Source organism: Hyla sarda, chromosome 7 (assembly GCF_029499605.1).
Source record: "Hyla sarda isolate aHylSar1 chromosome 7, aHylSar1.hap1, whole genome shotgun sequence".
In the NCBI taxonomy this organism is placed as follows: domain Eukaryota; kingdom Metazoa; phylum Chordata; class Amphibia; order Anura; family Hylidae; genus Hyla; species Hyla sarda.
Genome location: NC_079195.1, coordinates 8046754 through 8073875, shown reverse-complemented (window position 1 = coordinate 8073875; position 27122 = coordinate 8046754). Strand labels below are relative to the sequence as shown.

The 27122-nt window shown below is 48.3% G+C and overlaps 1 long non-coding RNA gene across 1 annotated transcript in view; it reads left to right on the top strand.

The window, feature by feature from the left end:
* The window catches only part of LOC130281972 (uncharacterized), a 35021-nt gene extending 10254 nt beyond the window's left edge, over positions 1-24767 (top strand). The window contains exons 2-3 of the long non-coding RNA XR_008846184.1: positions 23939-24144; positions 24224-24767. This is a non-coding gene — a long non-coding RNA (uncharacterized LOC130281972). The remainder of the gene's footprint in view (positions 1-23938; positions 24145-24223) is intronic.
* The last annotated feature ends 2355 nt before the right edge of the window (positions 24768-27122 follow it).

The following is a 27122-nucleotide window of genomic DNA, read 5'->3' as shown; positions in this document are numbered from 1 at the left end:
AGTGGGATTCAAAGTGACCAGGGGTTTACTGGTCGGGATCAAGGTTGGTGCAAAAGGTTTTAGCCCCATCTCCATGCCAGGAGTGGGCCAGAGCACTTTCATTGGTACCCTGGAAGCAGGCAAACTCTCATTGCTCCGAGAGGGCCTTGGTACATAAGTTGGTACCCTGGAAACAGCCAAACTCTCATTGCTCCGAGAGGGTCTAGGTACGGTCTTTGGTGCCCGCAATTTGAGCCTACTTTCTTGGTCCTGAGCAGGCCTTGGCACTTTGCTGTACGAAGAAGATGACTGTTGTTGGGGAGGCTCCTCCACCATGTCTGTACTCTCCGGCTCCTTGTGTAGACTGAAGAGGTCGCTGTGCAGGGGTCTCTTTTATATTGGGCTTTCCCAAAATGGCTGCCGGCAGGAAGAACGTCATCGGTGCAGCCCCGACTTCCGGTCCTCCCAGAAACGACTCCTCTGTCTCTAAGTTCCCTTTCAGCTGTGATACAGCAACTTGGCAGCCACGCCCAGGGGCGTGGCGTGGCGCAGCACGGGATTTCTTTGCGCGCTTCTACGGCAGCAGGTTAACTCTTCCTGTGCTGACCGGACCAGAGAATTGTAGCATGTATTCATTTCGCAGTTTAAACATTCTTGCTGCAAATAAATCTTCGCCTCCCCCCTTACTTTTCGTGTGGCCCCCTTGTATTGTGCACCACGTGCGCTGCTCTTGTACACAATAATGCGGTTTACAGCACATGAATAAATTCCGTTATATTGGGGGGAGTATTTCACTAGTTTATTTCACTAGTTGCAACAGCAGCAGGCACACACCCGAATCCTGTCACTCACCGTTACATACGATTGTGGGTGATCACCTGACTAGAACCACCAAAGGTCCTTTAGCAAACCATAGAGTTCTGTGATCCAAGTCACATGACCCGCAGGTCCTGCAACGCTAACAAGGTAGGCATCTTAAATATACATATTTACAATGTTTACATATTTACGAATTTTAGCTAACAGAGGGGTGACAAGGGGTTAACTAAAGAAGAGGACCCCCACTGTTCCTAGGGACTCTCACTTTGGGGACCCCACCACAAGGTATGAAATACGGTACAAGGACACCACACATGTGTGGTTGGAAATCCTGGCTGATCCATGCCTGATTCGTCTTCACAAAGGTCAGTCTCTCCACATTTTACGTGAACAGATGAGTTCTCCTTGGGGTGACTATGGCCCCCGCTGCACTAAACACCTGCTCTGTTGGCACACTACTGGCCGGGCAGGATAGCTTTTCCAGGGCAAACTCTGCTAGTTGCAGCCACAAATCAAGTTTGGCTGCCCAGAAGTCCAGCGGATCTTCAATGGTTGTTGGCATGGCCATGTCAAGGTATGCCACCACCTGTGCTGCAGCACAAAAAAGCTGTGTGCTAAACACAAAATTGCACTCTGTCACAGACTATTAGGAATGGACTGCTGGGCATTATACCGTCTACAGACTAGTATAACTGTTACGCCTAGCGCTCCGGGTCCCCGCTCCTCCCCGGAGCGCTCACGGCGTCCTTCTTCCTGCAGCTCCCCGGTCAGCGCTGACCGGGAGCGCTGCTCTGCCATGGCCGTTGGGGATGCGATTCGCACAGCGGGACGCGCCCGCTTGCGAGTCGCATCCCAGGTCACTTACCCGTTCCCGTCTCCTGCGGTCATGTGCTGGCGCGCGCGGCTCCGCTCTCTAGGGCGCGCGCGCGCCAGCTCCCTGAGACTTAAAGGGCCAGTGCACCAATGATTGGTGCCTGGCCCAATTAGCTTAATTGGTTCCCACCTGTTCCCTGCTTATATCTAGTCTCCTCCCTTGCACTCCCTTGCCGGATCTTGTTGCCTTAGTGCCAGTGAAAGCGTTCTTTGTGTGTTTATACCCTGTGTACCAGAACTATTGCTATCTCCCCTGACTACGAACCTTGCCGCCTGCCCCCGACCTTCTGCTACGTCCGACTTTGCTTCTGCCTACTCCCTTGTACCTCGCCTATCTTCAGCAGCCAGAGAGGTGCCGTTGCTAGTGGATACGACCTGGTCACTACCGCCGCAGCAAGACCATCCCGCTTTGCGGCGGGCTCTGGTGAAAACCAGTAGTGTCTTAGAACCGGTCCACTAGCACGGTCCTCTCCATCCCTCTCTGGCACAGAGGATCCACCTCCTGCCAGCCGGCATCGTGACAGTAGATCCGGCCATGGATCCCGCTGAAGTTCCTCTGCCTGTTGTCGCCGACCTCCCCACACTGGTCGCCCAGCAAGCCCGACAGATTGCCCAACAAGATCACCAGCTGTCGTACTTGACCACCATGACTCCAGTCGCAGCTACAGCAGATTCAGTCTCAGCTACAGCAGCAGCAACCATCTCCTCCGCCAGCTCCTGCACCTCTTCCGCAGCGAGTGGCCACTCCTAGCCTCCGCCTGTCTTTGCCGGACAAATTTAATGGGGACTCTAAGTTTTGCCGTGGCTTCCTTTCCCAATGTTCCCTGCATCTGGAGATGATGTCGGATCAGTTTCCTACTGAAAGGTCTAAGGTGGCTTTCGTAGTCAGCCTTCTGTCTGGAAAAGCCCTGTCATGGGCCACACCGCTCTGGGACCGCGATGACCCTGTCACTGCCTCTGTACACTCCTTCTTCTCGGAAATTCGAAGTGTCTTTGAGGAACCTGCCCGAGCCTCTTCTGCTGAGACTGCCCTGCTGAACCTGGTCCAGGGTAATTCCTCCGTTGGCGAGTACGCCATACAATTCCGTACTCTTGCTTCTGAACTATCCTGGAATAATGAGGCTCTCTGCGCGACCTTTAAAAAAGGCCTATCCAGCAACATTAAGGATGTTCTGGCCGCACGAGAGACTCCTGCTAACCTGCATGAACTCATTCATCTAGCCACTCGCATTGACATGCGTTTTTCTGAGAGACATCAAGAGCTCCGCCAGGAAAAGGACTTAGATCTCTGGACACCTCTCCCACAGTCTCCACTGCAATCTGCGCCTAGGCCTCCCGCCGAGGAGGCCATGCAAGTGGATCGGTCTCGCCTGACCCTGGAAGAGAGGAATCGCCGTAAGGAAGAGAATCTTTGTTTGTACTGTGCCAGTACTGAACATTTTCTGGTGGATTGCCCAATCCGTCCTCCACGTCTGGGAAACGCACGCTCGCACTCAGCTCTCGTGGGTGTGGCGTCTCTTGATGCCAAGTCGGCTTCTCCACGTCTCACGGTACCTGTTCGGATTTCCACTTCAGCCAGCTCTCCCCTCTCAGCCGTGGCCTGCCTGGACTCTGGAGCTTCTGGGAATTTTATTCGGGACTCCTTTGTGAATAAATTCCGGATTCCGGTGACCCGTCTTGTCAAGCCACTCCACATTTCCGCGGTCAACGGAGCCAGGCTGGACTGTACCATACGTTTCCGCACGGAGCCCCTTCTTATGAGCATCGGATCTCACCACGAGAGGATTGAACTTTTGGTCCTCCCCAATTGCACCTCGGAAATTCTCCTTGGACTTCCCTGGCTTCAACTTCATTCCCCAACCCTGGATTGGTCCACTGGGGAGATCAAGAGTTGGGGGTCCTCTTGTTCCAAGAACTGTCTAAAACCGGTTCCCAGTAACCCTTGCCGTAACTCTGTGGTTCCTCCTGTATCTGGTCCCCCTAAGGTCATTAAGGACTCTGCCTGCCACAGGAAATGCCCCTCCCCCCCTCCCAGTTCCATCAGGCAAGCTTCTGTGTCCCCTCATGGCCCTCGTCCTGGTGTCACACTGCCCCGTGCCAGGTCCCGCCCTCTGCCCTCTCTCCCCATTCCTACTCCTGCGGTTCTGCCTGCCGTTGAGGAATCCCTCCATCCTTTCCCGGTGTCCTCATCCCAGGGGAGGCAGTTACCCGATAAAGAGAAGGGGAGACCTAAGGGGGGGGGTACTGTTACGCCTAGCGCTCCGGGTCCCCGCTCCTCCCCGGAGCGCTCACGGCGTCCTTCTTCCTGCAGCTCCCCGGTCAGCGCTGACCGGGAGCGCTGCTCTGCCATGGCCGTTGGGGATGCGATTCGCACAGCGGGACGCGCCCGCTTGCGAGTCGCATCCCAGGTCACTTACCCGTTCCCGTCTCCTGCGGTCATGTGCTGGCGCGCGCGGCTCCGCTCTCTAGGGCGCGCGCGCGCCAGCTCCCTGAGACTTAAAGGGCCAGTGCACCAATGATTGGTGCCTGGCCCAATTAGCTTAATTGGTTCCCACCTGTTCCCTGCTTATATCTAGTCTCCTCCCTTGCACTCCCTTGCCGGATCTTGTTGCCTTAGTGCCAGTGAAAGCGTTCTTTGTGTGTTTATACCCTGTGTACCAGAACTATTGCTATCTCCCCTGACTACGAACCTTGCCGCCTGCCCCCGACCTTCTGCTACGTCCGACTTTGCTTCTGCCTACTCCCTTGTACCTCGCCTATCTTCAGCAGCCAGAGAGGTGCCGTTGCTAGTGGATACGACCTGGTCACTACCGCCGCAGCAAGACCATCCCGCTTTGCGGCGGGCTCTGGTGAAAACCAGTAGTGTCTTAGAACCGGTCCACTAGCACGGTCCTCTCCATCCCTCTCTGGCACAGAGGATCCACCTCCTGCCAGCCGGCATCGTGACAATAACCAGCAGATGATTTGTTGTGGAACAAGGACACATAATTGCGCATAAAAATTATTCCTGCCTCCTCTGCTAAGGTTTATGAAGTTGAGGCAGCTTGTTGAAATGTATGAGACAACACACAACTATCGGTCCCTCTCTGTAATACAATGCTGAAGAAAGTAACTTGGAGGTAAATATCCTTTTCAGTGAAAAAAACACTACTCTCTGTCCACCAGAATGCTGATGTGACTAGGATGTGAAACACTGCTGGAATGAGCTTTTCTGTGTAACACACACACAGCGATGTCCGTCCTATCTGTATGCAGTGTAATGAATGATATGATGAGCCGCAAAATGGCTGCCGAATATATAGGGCTGTGACATCACAGGGGTGACTGGTTGCTGATAGCCTGCATCCTACATGTGATTTAGGGTCATCCCGCCTACTTCCCTTCCCGCCTTCCCAGCGTTTCTTGCCCCATGTACTTGTGGATCTGCCATTTTAGATGCCCTGTGGCCTGGACCGCAGTAAATAGAGTTTAATGAAGCGAATTGCACGATAGAATCACGGCGATATTCGCATTCGTTGGGAATCAAATATGTAATGAAATTCGTAACAAATTCGGGTTCATCAGCTTCGATTTGCTCATCTCTACATTCTATGTTTTTATGTTGGATGGATTTCAGTTGAGGAAAACCCTACGGATCAGAGCAGGTGTAAAAAAAAGCAAAATGTAGGGAAAGTAGAAAAAGTAGGGAAAACTTAGTAAATACTGTGGAAAAAAATTGTAGGGAATTAAAACCCACAAAGAAACCTACACAACACTCTTAGTAAATCAGGGCCACTCTTTTGGTACTGAAGGGGTCAGCTAGAACTGACATCTTGGAAGTAAATAATAAGGAGCAAAAGTTCAAAGAAGGAAAAGTTCACCTGACGTCTCCATCGTCCATATGTGAAGATCCAGACCGTGTCTAATGCCGTCCATGTAAAATCCTGGGAACATCGAGAAGGTTTCATCATCACTACTTTCTGCAGTTATGTGTAAGATGGAAGATTAAACAAGTCTAAGGGTAGTGTCCATCTGATTGAGTCTATGGGGCAAACGCTCAGCGAGGGGTGACATGACTTAGGCCTAGATGGGACTAAGCCTGACGGGGGTTCTTTACTGTAAGAGTAGTGAGACTGTCGAACTCTCTCCCGGAGGAGGTGGTCATGGGAAACTCTATAAAAGAGTTCAAAAGGAGTCTGGATGCATTTTTGTAGAGTAATAACATTGCTGGTTATGGATACTAGATTTATAGGGACAGAACGTTGATCCAGGGATTTATTCTGATGCCATATTTGGAGTCGGGAAGGAATTTCTACCTCTAGTATGAGGGTTTTTTGCCTTTCTCTGGATCAACTCAGTAGGGACTCATTAGGGTTATAGGTTGAACTTGATGGACTCTGGTCTTTTTTCAACCTTATGAACTATGTAACTGTTTACTGTAAGTGATATTGCCCTCTCTAAAACTGTGCTGCAAGAGATCAAAGCCTAATTTTGGCATCTGTTGCCAGTGATTTGACCCTAAGCCCATAGACCCAACTCACTGGCAACAGATCCTGGCTTAGGCCCATCTTGTTGGCAACAAACACCAGGCTTAGGTTTATATCACTAGCAGCAAACCTCAGGCTTGGTTCTATATTACTGGCAGCAGCAGGCGCCAGGCTTAGTCCATGTCACTGATACCAGGCGCCAGGCTTAGTCCATGTTACTGATACCAGGCGCCAGGCTTAGTCCATGGTACTGATACCAGGTGCCAGGCTTAGTCCATGTTACTGATACCAGGCGCCAGGCTTAGTCCATGTTACTGATACCAGGCGCCAGGCTTAGTCCATGTTACTGGAAGCAGGCGCCAGGCATGGTCCATGTTACTGGCAGCAGGCACCAGGCTTAGTCCATGTTACTGGCACCAGGTGCCAGGCTTAGTCCATGTTACTGGCAGCAGGCGCCAGGCTTGGTTCATGTTACTGGCAGCAGGCACCAGGCTTGGTCCATGTTACTGGCAGCAGGCACCAGGCTTGGTCCATGTTACTGGCAGCAGGCGCCAGGCTTAGTCCATGTTACTGGCAGCAGGCGCCAGGCTTAGTCCATGTTACTGGCAGCAGGCGCCAGGCTTAGTCCATGTTACTGGCAGCAGGCGCCAGGCTTAGTCAATGTTACTGGCAGCAGGCGCCAGGCTTAATCCATGTTACTGGCAGCGGATGTGTGACTGGTTGCTGTGGCCTCTCCTCCATTCCTCTTTGCACTAGTTTTGTGCATCTTGTCGTAGGGTCCCTCCTGAGTTATGGGGGTGCGGGCTCCTCTACGGTCTCCGGAGCAGCACTCGCAGTTCACATGGATGCTGTCAGGGCTTGGCTCACTTAAATGTTTTACAATCACATTCGGCTAAATTGCTTCCAGACTGACAAGTCGTTTTGTTTTGTCTTTGGACACGGTTTTATTTCGCAAGTTTTCTGGTTCCCTGCGAGGATCAAGTTCTGAATTCATTACAGTAAATTATTCCGAGCTGAATTCTTGTGTCAGCTGACGTGTGAGGCCTGTGGTCCGAGTCCTGTCCGGGGTCGGCGGGGGGGGGGGGGGGGGGGGGATGGTGTCAGGTCAGACGTCACCTCCCAGACACCTTCCCGTCCTCACTCTAAGATCCGTCCTGTGTCACAGATTCATTCACCTTTGGACCAGGCGATAAAATGACAACTGGGATTCCTCGGCTCTCTCCGGGAATGGAGCATGTTGACCCCCCCCCCCCTTTGCACAAAGCGTTGGCCAACAGACCCCCTCCATCAGGGACGTGCACACATAGACTCAAAAGGGGGCTTATGCCCCTGCCCTTTTAATGCACCTGCCTATTATGTCCTCACTGATTGGGACCTCTGTGGGGTCATATGGGTCCCATTCAGCTGACATGACTGCTGGAGATCCCTTACCTTATATTTTTTTAAACATTTATTAATTACAAGTGCCCTTTTATTCTACTTGAGCCCCTGCCCCCAAAATGTCTGCGCACGTCCCTGCCCTCCATACTGTATATCTCTATGGTAGAGCTGAAGATAGCTGAACGGCGGCTCCATAGGGGGTGTTGGCTGCGCTTCGTGCAGGGGGTCAATAGGCTCCATTCCAGGGGCCCTATACAGGAGATCGCGGGGGTCCCAGCAGTCGGACCCCCCCCCCCCCCCCATGATCTAAAACTTATGCCATATCCGCAGGATAGAGGGATGAGTTTTTGTGTGTATGATATATCTCCTTTTAACCGAAGGCCAACAAAGAGATTAGTGTACTAGGCACAGAAGAGTTAGCGGTTGGCACTACTATTACAACTTATAGAGGCAAGGGAAAAACACACAGGTGTGACTATGCCCAGAACACGTCGGGCAATAAAACACATAGGGTGGTGCCCACATCCAATATAGTCCAACAAAATAAACACTAAAAAATACCATGTAGAAGAAAATGGGCACTCACCCTTAAAGCGTAGCTTTTATTTCTTCATGTTAAAAAACGCTCTCCTGGTAAGGGAACAAGACGAATGCCGGCAGCCGCCAGCATTCGTCTTGTTTCCTTACCAGGAGAGCAGTTTTTGAAGGGGTTCTCCACCATAAGGTGATTTTAGTACTTACCTGCCCTGCCAGACAGTAATGGACATGCTAAGGAAGGATCAGCACTTGTCTTGGGGCTAAATGGCTATGTTGTGAGATTACCATAAAGTTGCTGCTATCTTTTTGTGAAATGGCTATTTGCCATTGGAGTTCCCTCCCTCCAACTACAAGTCCCAGGATCCGTTGTTTGAAAGTGTAAGGTCACTTTTCTCCCTCCCACACATCAGCCACCCCACCCATTGCAGCACACTTGGGACAATTCCCTGCAGCCCTGTGGAAAATGATAATTCCCCCCTCCCCCACCCAGCTGTCACTCTACCCATTGAAGCAGACAGGCTCCCTTTAAATACACCTGACTAGTGATGTAATGTCTCAGGCCGCTCTGCCTCCTAAGAAAACCTGAGAGAACACTCATTTTGTATGCTGTTAAAAATAAACATCAGGGCAAAGAGCACATAAGAATTGCTAGACGACCATGAAACACAGGTACAGACACTATATTATGAACTACACTAACTTTACAGCCCCTGTAGCATAGTCAAATGAAAAAAAATTCTGGAATACCCCTTTACCATAAAGAAATAAAAGCTAAGTTTCAAAGATGAGTGCCCATTTTTTTCTACATAGTATTTTTTAAGGAGATTAGTAAATTGCAGAGAGACCCTTGTTCAGCCTTCTTCTCTCTGACGTAAATGATAGACTCCCTTTTGGAGAGGAAGAAACTTGTAGAACTTTTATCCTCACAGAATCGACTGAAACAGTGACCTGACTGTAGACAGGATTGTACCTAGATAGAAGACATGTGACCTTGATGAGGATATGTCAACCTAGGAGATGTTGTACTGGCAATGGCCAGACCTAAACTGGTTCTAACAGATTTAAGTCCACCCCTTCTCCTGGGATAGCGAGGTTGGGCTAGGGACCTCCTGCAACCATTGGTTAGGAGGATCATGTGACCAAGGAATCATTCATCTGTTTACAGTAAATGCAGAAATGTTTACCCTTTACATTGTGTAAGACTTCAAGTATACGCAATAAGTAGGGTGCAAATACATTTGTGTGGTGGCCCAGTACAGGAGGTGTTACCCTGGAGGGATCAGTGAACTGGTGACCTAGGGGTGACCAATGGGACCCCACCAGAGCCTCCCCCATATAAGCCCTGGGTGGAGCCTCTGCATGCTCTCTTAGTCTTTGCTGAGGAGCAGTCAAGTCGTGCCTAAGTGTGTGTCCGGAGTCATAGGAGGCCTCAAGTCCAGTCTGCAGCCACAAGCTACAAACCTGCAAGTAAATCACAGTCACAGTCTTGTCAGTCACAAGTCAGTCAAGTCAAAGTCATCTGTCTAGTCAACGTGGCCGGCACTAAATTGTTCCGTTCTTCTACAAGTCCCAGCAAGCCCTTAAGGTCTCTGAAGTCACTGGTCACTTCCGTTGCCCTGGCTGAACTGTATATACTTTTCCAACTGTTTAACCTCATTAAAGCTAAAGTCATTATTTCCCCCGTGCCTAGCCCAGGATCCAGTGGTATATCTTTGGGTGGTATTGAGGATAAACCACGCCCTGGCGTCACGAATACAAGGGGTTAATGCCATCTGCCCCTAGGGTAATTCCATCTGCCCTTTGCATCACACCCCATACCACATTTGCAATAACTCTCCAGAACTTTTCAGCCTCACGACAACTTCTTGTGGAAAGTATTTGCAACAGTTGTAGTAGGACACTGCATGTGCTTCCAGATGCTGAAAACATGTCCTGACCTAGTCTAAACAGCTGAGGGTTCGTTACAATGTATCAGTGTATCAGCCTCAGTCTCCCGTCAAGGATTCTCAGCCTTACACTTCTGAAGAACTACTCTGTCTTCTTTGATGTCACCAGGCTTTGTCCCTGTTCACACAGCGCACCCCGTGTCCGCGTCCTATACGTGTTCTGGTTTTTAGGAGATAATCGGCAACAGAAGGAAGAAGCCGCAGACGCTGATGTTGTGCAATAAGTTTATATTATGGGAAATTTAGAAAGAGGAGGAGGAGGAGGCTTAATCTTCATCATCCTCCCCTATCTTATCTCCTCCCGTCCTCTCACCATGAGGAATTAATGAGAATGGTGGAGACCACGTGTGGCTGGTGATGAGCTCCGACATCATGGAGGACCACCCTCACTCTGCTGCTCTAGCCCTGTCTATATATACCCTGGACAAGATGGTACCTGGGCACACACCCCACAATGTACGGATGGACCCTCTGGGCAGATTATTGGGCTCATACTCCTCCCGTACAAGTGAATGGGGAAGATTTGTCAAAACCTGTCCAGAGGAAAAGTTGCTGAGTTGCCCATAGCAACCAATCAGATCGCTTCTTTCATTTTGCAGAGGCCTTGTTAAAAATGAAAGTAGTGATCTGATTGGTTGCTATGGGCAACTTTTCCTCTGTACAGGTTTTGATAAATCTCCCCCCATGTTCTCTCTGTTCTCAGCCGATAAATGTTCAATCACAATAGACGTCTGGGAGGTGATCAGTTCTATGATCAGTTCTCTGTGATGTGATCGATTTTGTGATGTAATCAGTTCTATGATCAGTTCTGTGATGTGATCAGTTCTATGATCACTTCTGTGATGGGATCGGTTCTGTGATGGGATCGGTTCTGTGATGTGATCGGTTCTTTCATTATTTCTGTGATCAGTTCTGTGATGTGGTTGGTTCTGGGATGTGATCAGTTCTATGATCAGTTCTGTGATGTGATCGGTTCTTTCATTATTTCTGTGATCAGTTCTATGATGTGATTGGTTGTGTGACTGATCATTTCTGTGATGTGATCATTTCTGTGATCAGTTCTTTCATGCAATTGCTTTTGTAATGTGATCAGCTTTGTGATCCAATAATTTGTGATCAACTTTGTGATGTCATAAGTTCTCGAATACGATTGGTTCTGTAATATGATAATATATGTAATCAGTTCTTCGGCTCGCCTCTGTGCGCTAATTGGTTTTGTGATTGATAATGTCTGTGCTGTGATTGGTCCTGTGATTGATCTCTGAGATGTGATTGGTTGTGTGATTGATCCTTTCTGTCATGTGACTGTGGTGACTCTTTTCCTGGTGAAGGAGAATCAATAACTCTCTAATGATCCTGCGATGGTTGTATCAGTGCGGACCCCAGGAGCGCCGGTGTCTGCGGGCAGCATGATCCTCTTTGAAGTGGAGCAGATGATTGATGGTGGGAGTGCGAATATGGAGGGAACATATGTCTGACTCACAAGGGCTTCAGACAGAATAATTTGCTGTTTCTGCAAGTGATAATTTGCTGTTCCTTTAAGTGATAGCCGTATGTGGCACGGGGAGCGGCGGATCGCTGTATCATCTTGTCTTTTGCGTGTGTTCTCCAGGTTATGCCGAAGCCCAGGAAGGGGTTAAATTGATCACGTGCCAGCATGAGAGTTGGCAAACCCTGAATCGCGCTCTCCATCCACCCCATTGCCTTATCATATAACCACATGCACAATATACAGAACTGATTTCCCTTCTCTTGTCTTTTGAAGTAAAGTGGGATCAGTGCAAGTCACTCCAAACATAGACGTCGAGCGAAAAGGGAAAAAAAGACCAAAGACGAAAAAAACTCTTAGTAATGAGATTGAAACTTACAAAACACAGAAGCAAATGTGGCTTTAATACATTGTTATGACCCTTTATAGGGCTGGAAATTACTCTTCAAAACTGATTCTGGCTCGACTTCAGAGCAGAGGGGATTCTGGGATACCGCAGAGTGACTTTGACTAGTAAGTTGGTATTGCAGGAATTTTTTAATTTCCTGTAACACAACAATCCCACTGCAGCCCGGCTGGAAGAGTCCGTCCTGCTGCACTGCATTTGGGAAAGTGTTTGGAGGAGAAATTCTAGAACTTGCAGGAGAGAAGAGTGTGTGCAGCCATGGGGGTGGATTTATCCCTGACCCAAGGAGCCGGTGATGCCGTCACCCCAGTTTGGTCACTTTCTCACCTTTTTTGGGTCACAGCAGCCACTTCCTGTCACTGAATCTCCTCTATAGGAGGTACAAACCATAGAGACTGCGGAGGAATCTGCAGTTGGGCCCGGTGTAAAGGGGGCCCCAGCTCTTGTAAACCATCTCTTACTACTTCAAGGGTAGCGGGGTCCTCCACAGGGTTCCCCTTCATTACAGGCTAAACAGTGGGTTAGGTGTCAGCCAATGGTGTTATACAATGGCCATAAGCCATGAAGGGCCTCCATGTTGAGCGTTGCTATGAGTTCTGTTACTTCTATATCCCACCGGAGTCTGTTTGTTTTGATATTTGGACAAGTAAGGATGTTTGGACAGGATCTGGTGTTTGCATTGGCTTTCATGTTTGGTCGAATGTTGATATTTGGTCAGGTGTTGATGTTTGGATGGGTTTTGATGTTGGACTGGTTCAGATATTGGCACAGGTTTTGATGTTGGAGCAGTTCAGATATTGGCACAGGATTTGATGTTGGACTGGTTCAGATAGTGGCACAGGTTTTGATGTTGGACTGGTTCAGATATTGGCACAGGTTTTGATGTTGGACTGGTTCAGATATTGGCACAGGTTTTGATGTTGGACTGGTTCAGATATTGGCACAGGTTTTGATGTTGGACTGGTTCAGATATTGGCACAGGTTTTGATGTTGGACTGGTTTAGATATTGGCACAGGTTTTGATGTTGGAGCAGTTCAGATATTGGCACAGGTTTTGATGTTGGACTGGTTCAGATATTGGCACAGGTTTTGATATTTGGATTGGTTCAGATATTGGCACAGGTCTTGTGTTTGGATCAGTTCTGTGGTTTGGACAGTTTCTAGTGTTTAGCCAGGTTCTTATGTTACAGGTTCTTATGTTACAGATTCTGATATTCGGATGGGTTTTGATATTTGGACAGGTTCTGATGTTTGAACTGGTTCTCAAGTTGGCATGGATATTGATATTTGGGTGAGTTTTGGTCTGGGCAGGTTCTGATGTTGGCATGGGTCTTGATGTTTGGACAGGTTTTAATGTTTGGCCAAGTTTTGGTGTTTGGACAGATGTTAATGTTTGGACTGGTTCAGAGTTTTGTACAGGTTTTGGTGTTTAGACAGGTTCTTATGTTGGCGCAGGTATTTGATATTTGATCAAGTTTGAACTGTCTTTGATGTTGGCATGGTTTGGTGGCATGGTGTTAATTTTTGGACTGGTTCAGGCACAGGTTTTGATGTGTGGGTGAGTTTTTGTGTTTGGGTGGGTCTTGATGTTTGTACAGGTTCTAATGTTTGGATGAGTTTTTACATTTGGACGAGTTCTCATGTTTGTACAAGCTGTATTGTTTGTACAGGTTTTGACATTTGGATGGGTTCTGATGTTGGCATAGATCTTAGTGTTTGGACTAGTTCTGATGTTTGGACTAGTTCTGATGTTTGGACAGGTTCTGATATTTGGACTAGGTCTCATATTTGGAAAGGGTATGATGTTTGGATCGGTTCTGGTGTTTGGACAGGTTCTGATATTTGGACTAATTCTGATGTTTGGACAGGGTATCATGTTTGGATCGGTTCTGGTGTTTGGACAGGTTCTGATATTTGGACTAGTTCTGATATTTGGACTAGTCCTGATGTTTGGACAGGGTCTGATGTTTGGACCGGTTCTGATGTTTGGACAGGGTCTGATGTTTGGACAGGTTCTGATATCTGGACAGGGTCTGATGTTTGGAATGATTCTGATGTTTGGACAGATTCTGATGTTTGGACTGGTAGTGATGTTTTGACAGGGTCTGATGTTTGGACAGGTTCTCATATTTGGACTAGTTCTTAAATTTGGACAGGGTCTGATGTTTGGATCGGTTCTGATGTTTGGACAGGTTCTCATGTTTGTCCCATTTCTCATGTTTGTCCCAGTTCTCATGTTTGGCCTGGTTCTGATAATGATAAGCTGGTAGGAAAAGTTTCAGCAAGAACTCCAGCACTTTTATCTCCATATATCCAAATGTCAAGATGTTGGCTCAGCAGAGATGAAGGGGTTATTTTGGGTTATTGCGTTATACATCTGATGGCAACTCTTGTCAGTCAGGGTTTTCAAAGGCCTCCGGTCAGCGGGTGATCTGGGAGCCACAGTGGGCTTACATTTCTGACATACCAGCTGTGCCAATTTCTGAATTCTTGTGTAATGCTCTGAAGAGGCCAAACATCTGCTAAGAATAATAAGGAAAGAAATAAAACAAGAAATGTCTCCATGTCTTGCACTGAGAGATGGTGATAATGGCTGCAGAAATATTTCTTTTCTCCCAGACGTTCCGGAGGTGGACTGCAGGAAATGGCCGGTTGTCACGGTGCAGGTTCTACACTAATAATGTTGTCGTGTTTTTGGCGGCGCGGCGGGGATGTGGTTGTCAGTGACCGCTCAGAACTGTGTGAGGAGAGAATAGTGTGAGGTTTGTGTGCGGCATCGTCCCTGATATTACACATTGGACTTAACATCAAGGGAACGTCCTGCGCCGCTTTAAAGAGCCGCTCACACCTATATACGAGCTCACAATAAACCACATGGATTTTACAGCTCAGCCGTGTTGTTAAATTCAACATCTTAATGAAAAATGCCATGCCTGCCTCCTTATTAAATCTACTGAGCCTCACAAGGGCCTGTGTGGAGGTGGTCGGGGGCTCCACCGGCTCAGACCACCCCTGAAAATCACATGCCGAGGGGGAGGAGGACACTGAGCTGACACATAGGCCCTGATTTACTAAGAGTGTTGTGTAGGTTTCTTTGTGGGTTTTAATTCCCTACATTTTTTTCCACTGTATTTAAAGGGGTACTCCGGTGCTAAGACATCTTATCCCCTATCCAAAGGATAGGGGATAAGATGCCTGATCGCGGGGGTCCCGCCGCTGGGGACCCCCGTAATCTTGCACGCAGCACCCCGTTACAATCAGTCCCCGGAGCATGTTCACTCAGGGTCTGATTACTGGCGATCACGGGGCCGGAGCGTTGTGACATCACGGCCCCGCCCCTGTGTGACGTCACCATCCGCCCCCTCAATGCAAGCCTATGGGAGGGGGCGTGACAGCGCCCCCTCCCATAGGCTTGCATTGAGGGGGTGGAGCGTGATGTCACACAGGGGCGGGGCTTTCCCTACATTTTACACTTTTCCCTACATTTTGCTTTTTTTACACCTGCTCTGATCTGTAGGGTTTTCCTCAGCTCAATTTTCTGTGGAAACCTTAGTAAATATGTTGGGATTTTGTGAAAATGTCGGGAACGCGCCCCTTTTCGGTGACCACGCCCCCTTTTCCCAACAGCCATGCCCTTTTTTCGGATTTTCTTAGTAAAATGGAGTTGTTTTTTTTTAAAATTCTGCAAGACATGCAAACCCGACATGTCTTGTCGGGCTGTGCGCCATATTCTGGCGCAGTGTGCCAGAATATGGCGCACAACCTGACAAGACATGTCGGGTTTGCAATAGTAAATGAGGGCCATTTTCTGTGGAAACCTTAATAAATCTGTTGGGTTTTTATGAAAATGTCGGGCACTTGCCCCTTTTTTATGACCACGCCCCCATTTTACTGACATACACGCCCTTTTTTTTCTGGTTTTCTCAGTAAAATGGAGAGTTGGCCGGGTTTTTCCTTTCTGGCGCAGACAGAATTCTGGCGCAAATTCCGGCACAGATAGAATCTGGCGCACAACCCGACAAAACATTGGGTTTACAATAGTCAATTAGGGCCATAAGGTATAGAGAATGTACATATAGAGGGATCTTATTTATGGAATAAACCAATCTGGTCCGGATCCAGGGTGTTCTATCGTGTCATGAACCAAGATCCACTGTGATCTGTGAGCCCGGCTGTATGTGAACCAGGATTCTGTTGGTGTTCTATGAGCTGGACTGGGTGGGTACGAACCAATGCCTTCTGTCAGCTCCGCCATGTGTGGAGCAATTGGACCAGGGTTTAGTTCACATGTTGGGCCAGGTCCAATATACTCGTCCATGCTAATTTGCATAATTAATTATATATGTGTAACATCACAGGATGCACATATGCAGGGGAAATTTTTTAATTTTGTCCTATTCTGACCCCTATAGTTTTTTTTTTAAGTAAATTCGGGTGTTGCAGTTAATTACTATCTACAACTCCCAGCATGCCCTGATACAGCCTGTGGCTCAGCAGCTGCTCCAAACAAAAACTACAACTCCCAGTATGTTGGACTATATAGTAGTATAAAAGTATAGGTAGTATAAAAGTATAGGTCAGTGTTTCCCAACCTCCAGCTGTTGCAAAACTACAATTCCCAGCATGACCGGACAGCCGTTGACTGGGCATTCTGGGAGTTGTAGTTTTGCAACAGCTGGAGGTGCTCAGGTTGGGAAACTCTGGTATAGCATATTGTGCAACATTCCGGTAGTTGGAGGATTGGTTGGATAAACACCGGCCATTGCATATAGAAATATCGGCAGGTTGGCCAAAAAAACGGCTGTTTTGGTAAAATACCGGCCAGGTGGTAATCCTACTGCCAGCCTGGTTGTGAGACCTTGAGAGCATATGCTGTAGCCCTACAGAATGCCTTAGAGACTGTCCAAAGATTAGATGGAGCAGGGCAACAAAGTGTTAATGGACAAATTTATTGATGGAGCCCATAACAAATGGGATGAGGCCCAACAGAGAATGTTAACAGACCAAAACTCCAATATGTCATTTCCTGCTTTTAAAAGACTGGCTATTCAAGTGATTGAGTCCGGGACTGAGATTGAAGATATTTGTACTCCCCTTATACCTGCTCAGGAACCCCTGGGGCAACAGCCAGGCTTATACCATCACCATCCCCTGTCCCCTTCCCCAGTGCAACCTCCTCTGCAGTCCCCACAGTCTCGGATCTTCAGAGTGTTGGGCAGGACATTGAGCAATTGACTAAGGCTGTTAAGGAGCTTGCCACCCGGTCTGCTCCACCTGACTGTGAACTGCCTTTGCCTAGAAAGCCTGCCCCTGTTCCTGCTCCCCCAAATCCCAATTACCGTAATCCTCAACTTTATAGATATTTGGGGACTCATAGACCTTTTTGCACCTATTGTAACAAGCTCGGCCATTGGAAAATGCAGTGCTGGAATTTAAACGGATTTACCCTGAGGTCGAGGACCTTCGGGGTTGGTCATTAGGTCCAACCCCCGAACGACCTAAATCAGGACTCTCACTTCATGTCGCCTCCTGCCCTCTTGTAAACATTATTGTAGAAGGTGTACCTTTAGATTTTAATACGTACAGGGTCACAAGTGTCTACTCTATTTAAACGTGTTTTCTACCAACATTGGGATGCTAGTATATTGTGTGAGCCTGATGATGTTAATTTCAGAGTAGTTGCGGGTAATGGGCAACCAGTCCCCCGACATGGATACTGGGAGCCAACCATCCAGTTGGGAGAACATGTGCAGGACATGGAGTGATTGTAACCAATGTGACAGATAAGGGGTCAGCTGAATTTAAATTGGGGATGAAAATCATGAGGAATTGTTTAACTGAAATTCTAGATGCCTTGTATGCCTCTCTTCCCCATATGCCCCCTTCAGACCAGCAGGTTGTGCAGCACCACCTGAAAGTACTACAAGCGGAAGTTTGCCAACAAGCAAGGCGAGATCTGCAGAGTACGAGTTCAAGACATCAGATCGGTGACCTTACAACCCAATACTGAAACCATCATATGGTGCCGTGCACGCCCCGGAATCCAGAATCGGGATTATCAGGCCCTGCTGGAACCCCTGCAGCTAGAAGATCATCCTTTAGCCCGAGCCACGTCACTGTCTCCAATGGAAGAGTCCCAGTACGGTTAGTGAACCTGTCTGATTCTGCTACTGTATTACCCAAACATACTCCAGTGGCTCAGTTGTACCTCCTAGAGTCCAAGGACATCATGATAGAGCATCTAGTGGCCCGACATTGTGCGGCTCAAGTTACCGGTGGATCCAGTATTAATCCCTCAGAGCCCTGGTGGGCACAGCTCCAGATTAGGGACGACACTACCCCTCATTAATGGAGTCGTCAATGTCGCCAAAAGGTACAATGAATCTTTCAGCAAACACCCCACAGACTTTGGAAAAACTTCCTTGATCCAGCTCCGTATCCTCACAGGCGACAGCCCACCTATCAAGGAGAGACACCGTCCGGTCGCTCCTGGCATGTATCAGACTGTCAAGAAGATGCTAGCCGACATGAAAGAGGCAGACGTGATACAAGAAAGTCAGAGTCCTTGGGCGGCGCCTCTCGTCCTAAGCAATAAGAAGAAAGATGATACTATCCGCTTCTGTGTCGACTTCAGGAAAATGAGCAATGTCACACATAAGGACGCTTATCCTTGGCCAAGAATTGAGGAGTCACTCACGGCCCTCGGGTCAGCTGCTTACTTCTCAACCCTGGACTTAACCAGCGGGTACTGGCAATTGCCCATGACCGCAGAGGATTGGGAGAAGACCGCCTTGGTAACAGCCATGGGGTTGTTCGAGTTTAAAAGTATGCCGTCTGGGCTATGTAATGCTCCTGCTACGTTCCAGCATCTGATGGAAAGGTGCCTGGGACACCTGAACTTCCAAAGTGTCTTATTGTACCTGGATGATGTCATCATGTATTCCAAGTCCTATCAGGAACACCTCGGTCATCTGTCAGACGTCTTTCGAGTCCTGATCAAACATGGGCTGAAGATCAAATCATCAAAGTGTCACTTGCTCAAACCCCAAGTCCATTACCTCGGCCACATTGTCAGTGCAGAGGGAGTTCAGCCAAATCCTAAAAAGGTGGATGCTGTCAAGAACTGGCCTACGCCGTGCACGGTGAAGGATGTCAGGAGCTTCCTGGGATTTACCAGTTATTACCGCCATTTCATCCCACACCTCACCCCAAATTGCAGAACCCCTCACAGCTCTCCTACGAGGTAAGGCGAAGGAGAATTACAAAGGAAGACTACCTATTTAATGGGCAGAAGAGCAAGAGACAGAGTTCCGAGCTCTTAAATGTCTGCTGACAGAACCACCCATCTTGGCGTATCCAGACTACAGTCAGCCGTTCCAGCTATATACTGATGCCAGCTTCGAAGGTCTGGGAGCTGTCCTGTCCCAAGTTCAAGATGGAAAAGAAAGAGTGATTGCCTACGCCAGTCGTAACCTGCGAGGAGCAGAGAAGAATGATGGCAATTACAGTTTGTTCAAACTGGAACTTCTCGCCTGGTATGGGCCATTTTACCAACGGTTTGTGAACCAGAATGTTGTGACTGCCCTCATGGATGGTAAACCCAGGGCCAAAAAGGTTAAAGAAGACCTATATACCTCGAAGACTCTCCAGAATGAAAGCTGAGTCATGAGGGATCTGTTGGACTACCTTCTGGCAAAAAAGGTACCAACCCGTCTACGCCGGGCCCATTGTGTCTACGAGTTGAAACGTCTGTGAGGAAGCAACTGTTTGTGCACAAAGGACTGTAGTGCCGAAATTCTTTGGATCCGGTCTCTGGTGATCAACTTCATCAGATTCTAGTTCCCCGAAGAGACGTGGTCGATGGTCCTCAACGCATATCATGATCAGTCGGGCCCCTTTGAGTCCGCAAGACCGAAGCCACAGTCAGGTGAAGGTTCTACTGGAGTGGAATGCGGAGCGCGACATTGAGAAATGATGCAGTGAATGCTCTGTCTGTAACATCACCAAGAATGTGCACAAGGACGCAAGAGCACCCCTCCACTCCATCCAGAGTGACACACCCAACCAGTTGGTCGCCCAAGACCATGTGAAGTTGTCTCCTACCCGGTCAGGGTATACCTATGTTGTGGATCACTACTCCAAGTGGGTTGTCGTTGTCCCTGTCAAAGATATTACACCGCAGACAGCTGCCCAGATGTTCTACTCTAAATGGGTGCAAACCCTTGGATGTCCTGAATCTGCCTTAACTGACTGTGGAACGGCCTTTGAGGCCCAACTCTTCCATGAACTATATCAATTCCACAACTGCAAGAAACTCTGAACCACTGCCTCACCCTCACCCAAATGCTGCGACCAGCCTCTGTGTCACGACAAGAGGAATGACCCCGGTTGCTACCCGAGTTGCTGGAGATTTACAACACTACCGTGCACTGTTCCACCGGGTACACCCCCTTCTACTTGATGATGGGACGATACAGGCAACCGCCCAACAATCGGACATTCAGGTTGCAAGCCCCGATCAACAATTTCTCTCAGGCATCCCTCAAGGGGGTTTCTGATCTTCAAAGGCAGATTCAAGAAGCCAAAGAGATTGTCAGTAAGAAGATGGGCGGGGCCCAAAAAAGGCAACAAGTTGACTACAACTGGCACCCCACGGTCAAACCACTCCAGGTGGGCGACAAAGTCGGGTTACGAAAGTTCCCGAGAACAGACAAATTGGATTCCATCTGGGAAACGGAGTCCTACACAGTCACCGATATACCCTATCCGTAGCCTGATGTGTACGAAATTCAGAAGCCTTGGTATGAGCTGCAAGTCATCCACCGTAATCATTTCAAGATCTGCCTAAAGGAAGATCTACCAGTACTCCCATCACTGCCTCCTCCAGATGTCAGTCCTGCATGGGAGTATGTTCCTGGCGAAGGGATCCATCCATCCATGGATTTCCCTATGTTCTCCCCAAGTCAGCCAGTGTTTATCTGTTTGTCTCCAGCACCGGGGCTGGTCCAGCCATGTTAGTCAATACGCCAGATCCTGTTCTATCTCCGTTGGCTCCAGCTTGTGTACCTGCTCCCAGACGGTCAGCAATAGCTCCAACCTCTCCAGTTGATGTACCAGCAGTCCCAATTACAGCAACTCCTGAACAAGCTCCAGCTCTGTAATTGCTGAAGAAGAGCCTGCTGAGATTGCAGAAGTTCCATCAGTTCCTGATTCTCCAGAGGTGGTGCTGCGCAGATCCCAACAGTCCACACAAGGCCAATTACCTGCTAGGTATAGAGAGTAAAATACCTATGTATATAAAAGTTATCCGTCAATAGCATACTATTGTCTAGTCATAATAGAGTATCTAATTTTTTGTACAGAAAGTCAGTATAACTAGTCAGTGATGTACATAGCATATTTTGTGTACTTAAAATAGTCACATGTTTAGTCAGCACTGTAGCTAAATAGTTATATATTCAGTCCACATCAGTCAACAAATGTCTAATGTTTCCTGCCCACTGTGCACATGGTTCTCTTGTGGCCAGAGAGTTCTCCTGAAAGGCGTAACTAGCACGAAAAGTGGCAGAGCTATTGTGTTCATATGTAAATGTGGGATGTGGTGTGAGATGCAGGGCAGATGGAATTACCCCAGGGGCAGATGGCATTATCCCCTTGGTGGTTTATCCTCAATACCACCCGAAGGTATACCGCTGGATACTGAGCTAGGCACGGGGGCAATAATGACTCCGATGCCAAGTTACGGACAATGGTAGCTTTACTGAGTGAAAGATGGTACAGTCTATACAGTGTAGTCAGGCCCATGGAGGTGACCAGTGACTTCAGAGACCTTAATGGCTTGCTGGGACTTGAAGTGGTTTTGGACAATTTAGTGCAGGCCACGTTGACTTGACAATAGATGACAGTAACTGACTTGACTGGAGAGAGACTAAGCTGTGACTTTAGCTTTCTTGTAGACTTATAGCTTGTGGCTGCAGACTTGACTTGAGGCTCCTATGACTCCAGACACACTCTTAGGCTTGATTGCACCTCAGCAAATACTCTAAGAGAGAGAAGAGACTCCTCCCAGGGCTTTTATTGGGGAGACTCTGGTGGGGTCCCATTGGTCACCGTTAAGTCACTTGGTCACTGATACCTCCTGGGCAACAATTACATGACAACTGCTGATCACAAGTTAACCTTTTTTAAAGATACAACATTCTTATATACATAACATAGGGATAATATACAATTACGGTGGAACAGATGGGGGGGGGGGGGGGCAGGGGACACTGCAGGAAGGCTGCCTGACAGGGCAGCAAGGGTATGAGGTAACCACTCCCGTACTGGACCACCACATAAAAATTTCATGTGTTGTCAGAAAAATGTATAACTGCTAGTCCAATCTTATGGGGAGAAATAGCTTAAGCCGAAGGGCCCCATTAGCACAGGCATCAGGGTAGAGAGCCTCAGGCAGCCTGATCCAAAACCAATTATTTACCACCAAGCAGTTATGAGACTGAAACACCTCACCATCATTTGGTTCAATTTATCCTGGTTAAATACCCCAAAAGACTGAGCATGTATGGACGTTATACACAATGCCACATGGACTCTTCCCCAGTTCATCAGCCCTGCGAAGGACATTGGTTCAATTGCCCCAGTAACTGTTTTTGTTGTCATCTCATGGCCTCCAGTGGCAACTTTATATCATCCGCCCTCCAGGACTGGGCACCGACAATGGCTGTTGTTAAGAGGGGGAGTTTGTGGTGGCCCAGTACAGGAGTAGCACCCCTGTACCCTTGCTATCCTGCCTGGCAGACTCTATTGCAGTGTCCTCTGAGTCCCCCCTTCTACTGAGTATGTTAAATGGTTAATCAGTGCTTTATGTTATTCATGAAAGTGTGTTTATAATGTATATACCTTTAAATCTTGTTACCATGTCTTGTAACCAGGGAAGGTGTCAGTGATCAAATGACTTGTGGGTGACCTATAGGACCCCTCAAAAGTCTCCCCCATATAAACCCTGGGAGGAGCTAGCTAGTCATTCTAATTTCTGCTGAGGAACAGTCAAGACCTGAGAGAGTGTCTGGTGTCTTTTGGAGACCCAAGGCCTAGTCACGCAGCCACGCTTCCATCACCAAGTGCCCCACAAGTGAACATCAAAGCCTGGTAAGCTACACAAGGGGTGAAGTCTAGTCAGTCCCAATCAAGTCTGTCTAAATTCAGCGTGGGTCTGCAGCATTCTATCCAAGTCCACTACAAGTCCCAGCGAGCCCGCAAGTCTCTAAAGTCACTGGTCACCTCCTTGGGCCTAACTGAGCTGTAAAGACTATTCCAGCTGTCTGCCTCAGTAAAGCTGCTGTTGTTCTGTAACTTGGCTTCGGAGTCATTATTTGCCCGTGCCTAGCCCAGGATTCAGCGTCTATACCTCGGGTTGTGCAGAGGTTAACCACACCCTGGCATCACAAATACAAGGGGTTAATGCCATCTGCCCCTAGGGTAATAACACCTGCCCTCATCACACCCTCACCACACATGGTAACTATTGGGGGTCAGTGCCATCTATAAGAATTGTACACAGTGGCCACTCAGTCCTGCAGCTGAGGGTACTGTAACTATTACGGGTCGGTGCCATCTATAAAACTTGGACACAGTCTCCTCTCAATTCAGCAGCTGAGGGTACTGTAACTATTGGGGGTTAGTGCTTAAAGAATAATACAAAGCAACCTCTCACATAGTAACTATGGGGGTCAGTGCCATCTAGAAATCTTGTACACATTAAGCCCTCGGCCTTGCAGCTGAGGGTACTGTAACTATTGGGGGTCAGTGCTAACAGAATCATACAAAGCAGCCTGTATCACACAGTCACTATGGGGGGTCTCTGTAGTCTATAGAGACAGCAGCCTCTCAGTCTCCTCATTTTGTACGTGGACGCACGTGGTCTCTCTGCCTCTTCTGCACTCGGTTTGATCTCTCTTATGTTTCTGATTTTCGGTTTCCATGCTTCTAAGCTGAGGAATGTTCTTAACTTGTCAGACACTTTTTGTACCGTCCTTTGTAGAGGATAATGAAAACCGCTATACCTGAGAGCGGGGAAGAATTCCTCCAATCTCCTGGCTCCATCTTGTCAGACCGCTGTGTGCTCGGGGCCTGAACAGACGGAGATCCAATGCTACAACAATTATTCTGAATTCTACATGGGAAGAAGTCGTTTCTCAGATACAGGGAGATGAATTATGGCCCAGCAGGACGTCCATCATATTTCGGGTGAGACCTTCAAAGGAACGATCTCGCACCGCACCTCTCCCAGTACAGTGTGGAACTAATGCTTGTGCCGTCTCCTCAGAACGCGCCACCAAGGCCTCGCCTGAAGAAATGGAGATGAGGAGGGAGAATTACCGGAACGGAGCGCTCCGCAAAGACAACGCTAATGAGGAGCATGAAGGATCCCGGTCAGGATGTGCAAGAATATGAGTGCAGGGGTTGTCCTCCATGATGTTCACGTATACAGGCGGCACTGTAGACCCCATAACTTCACATTCGTGTTAGAAACACCTAATGCAAATATGTAAGGAGAAGAAATCTTCAAGACAGCCAAGACCTGAAGAGAAGCATTATGACTGCTCATGGGGAGTCCATAGGGGCCTCGGGGTGAATGTGCACCCACTATGGTGGTTAAGTGCAGTGTATACTGACTGATATGGATAGAACTTTGGATGAAATGTTTGCTGAATCGTTGTGCTCCATGACCTCCTATAAACATAAAACTGTGACCTGTCAGATCGTGCTTGTCCATTTAAATGCTGAGAAAGGAATGGGTCACTACCAAGCCCTCCTGTCCCTCAGAGTCTTTTTTCCCCTTAAGACTTGTCCTCCCCCTCCAGATCCATCTGTTCTCCACCTCCAGACCCCTCTGGCCTCCTCCTCCACTTCTCCAAACCCATCTGTCCTCCTCCTCCAGACCCATCTGTCCTCTTCCTCTAGACCCATCTGTCCTCCTCCTCCAGACCCCTCTGTCCCATCCAGACTCCATTGTATCCTCCAGACTCCTCTGTTCTTCTCCAGACCCCTCTGTCCCATCCAGACTCCATTGTATCCTCCATCCTCCAGACTCCTCTGTTCTTCTCCAGACCCCTCTGTCCCATACAGACTTAATTTTCTCCTCCAGACTCCTCTGTTCTTCTCCTCCAGACCCCTCTGTCCCATCCAGACTCCATTGTCTCCTCCAGACTCCTCTGTTCTTCTCCTCCAGACCCCTCTGTCCCATCCAGACTCCATTGTCTCCTCCAGACTCTTCTGTTCTTCTCCTCCAGACCCTTCTGTTCTCAACGCCAGACCCTTATGTCTCCTCAAGACTCCTCTGACTTCTGGAGACCCCTCCTCCAGTTCCTCTGCCCTCCTCCAGACCCCTTATCTTCTCTGTCCCCTCCAGACTCCCCTATTGACTCAAGACTTGTCCTGCAATATCTTTTTCCAAGCGGGATCAAACAACTGTTGATGTTGTCGATGAGGTCGTGTTGAAATCCATTATCCCCAAACCTGCTCCACCTGCCATGGTCAACTCTGCAGCCCAGGTGACCATTCTTCTCTTCTTTACAATGTGAATGTGATTCCAGATCCTCCTCTGAAACATTGTACGGCCTCTGTCCAGATTCCAGTTCTAGATTTGTATCTCAAACAAATGATGAGACAAGATGGTTGATATAGGGATTTATTCTGGTTCTTCTGCCAGAATTGCATTCGGGATGTATTTTTTTCCCCTAGTATGGGGCAATCGGTACCAATAGGGATTTTCCTTTGCCACGTTAGAATTATATCATCTATGTAACATGGCCGTCACCATTCCGCAGATCCAACCAATGACTGATGCCGACTCTTCGCTGCTGGGGTCCCACGGTCTGTGTAATGGAGGCAACGTGTAATTGATTTATGGCGGATCATGTGTCATCGCTGATGTTTTTCTTCTTCATTTCCTCTCTGTTTCTTTCACACATTTTAACTTGTTAATTTATTTGCGTACAAATACCATCTGTGCTCACATCATGTCTGCGCCATGTACGTGGTGCCCCCGCCTCAGCTGTGCCCATAACCATTCAGTATACAGAATTATCAGCCTTATATAAGGAACCTCCCCACCCAATGTGACCACTGCTGTCACCAGACAAAGTCCCAGATGGCAGCTCTTGTACACTGCCTCTCGCAGTTATCAGCCTGAATTCTTATTTCTATTGCAAGTTTCAGTGGTAGAAGCAGAAGGAAGTTCCAGGGTTTGATTTATCAAGGTCAATGATTAGGGGTCTCTACAGTGGAAACAACACCTGAAGACAATGGGGCGGGGGGAGAAGGCTGACATTTTGGATTATTTCCTATTCTTGTCTTGGTGTTTGATATAGGATCCAATAGACACAGATGGAGCGCATGGGATGCAAACACTGGGAGATCAAATGGGTGGTGGGTCTCTGGGGGTCTAACCCGTCCTCTTCCTTTACTGGATATCAGATGGGGGGTGGTTTTCAGGGGTCTTACTTGTCCTCCTCCTTCACTGGCAATCAGATGGGTGGTGGTTTTCTCACCCTTCCCCCTCTTGGCATTAGGGTAGGTAGTAGGTTTCTGGGATCTTACCCTTTCTCCTTCTTTATTGATGATCAGAAGAAGTTGGGTTTCTGGGGTTTTACCTATCCTACTTTTTCCCTGGTGATCGTTTGGTTGGTTGATTTCTGGGGTCTTACCATTTTTCCTCCTTACTAGAGATCATATAGGTCAGTGGTTCAAAAGCCTGGTCCTCAAGTACCCCCCAACAGGTCATGTTTTCTGGATTTCCTTAGTCTTTTACAGGTGATATAACTGTGGTGATGCCTGATGCACTGACCATAATTATATCTGTGGTGGCCCAGTACAGGTGGTGTTACCCCATGTTACTGCTGTCCTGTCAGGCAGCCTCCTTCAGTGTCCCCAAGGCCCCCTGCACTTGTTTCCCCATTGTAAATATGTTTTACCAGGAGGTATCAGTGACCAGGTGATCCCAAGAGTGACCTATGGGCTCCCTGCTAGTCTCCTCCATATAAGCCCTGGATGGAGCTTCTCTCTCTTCTGCTGATGTCCAGTGCAGTCTTGTCTAGTGTGTGTGTCCAGAGTGTTTGGAGGCCTCAAAGTCCAGTCCTGCAGCCGCCATCAAGTCAAGTAAGCTTAAGTCACAGCTTTATGAGTCAAGTCAGTCCCTGTCATCTGTCAAGTCAGCGTGGTCT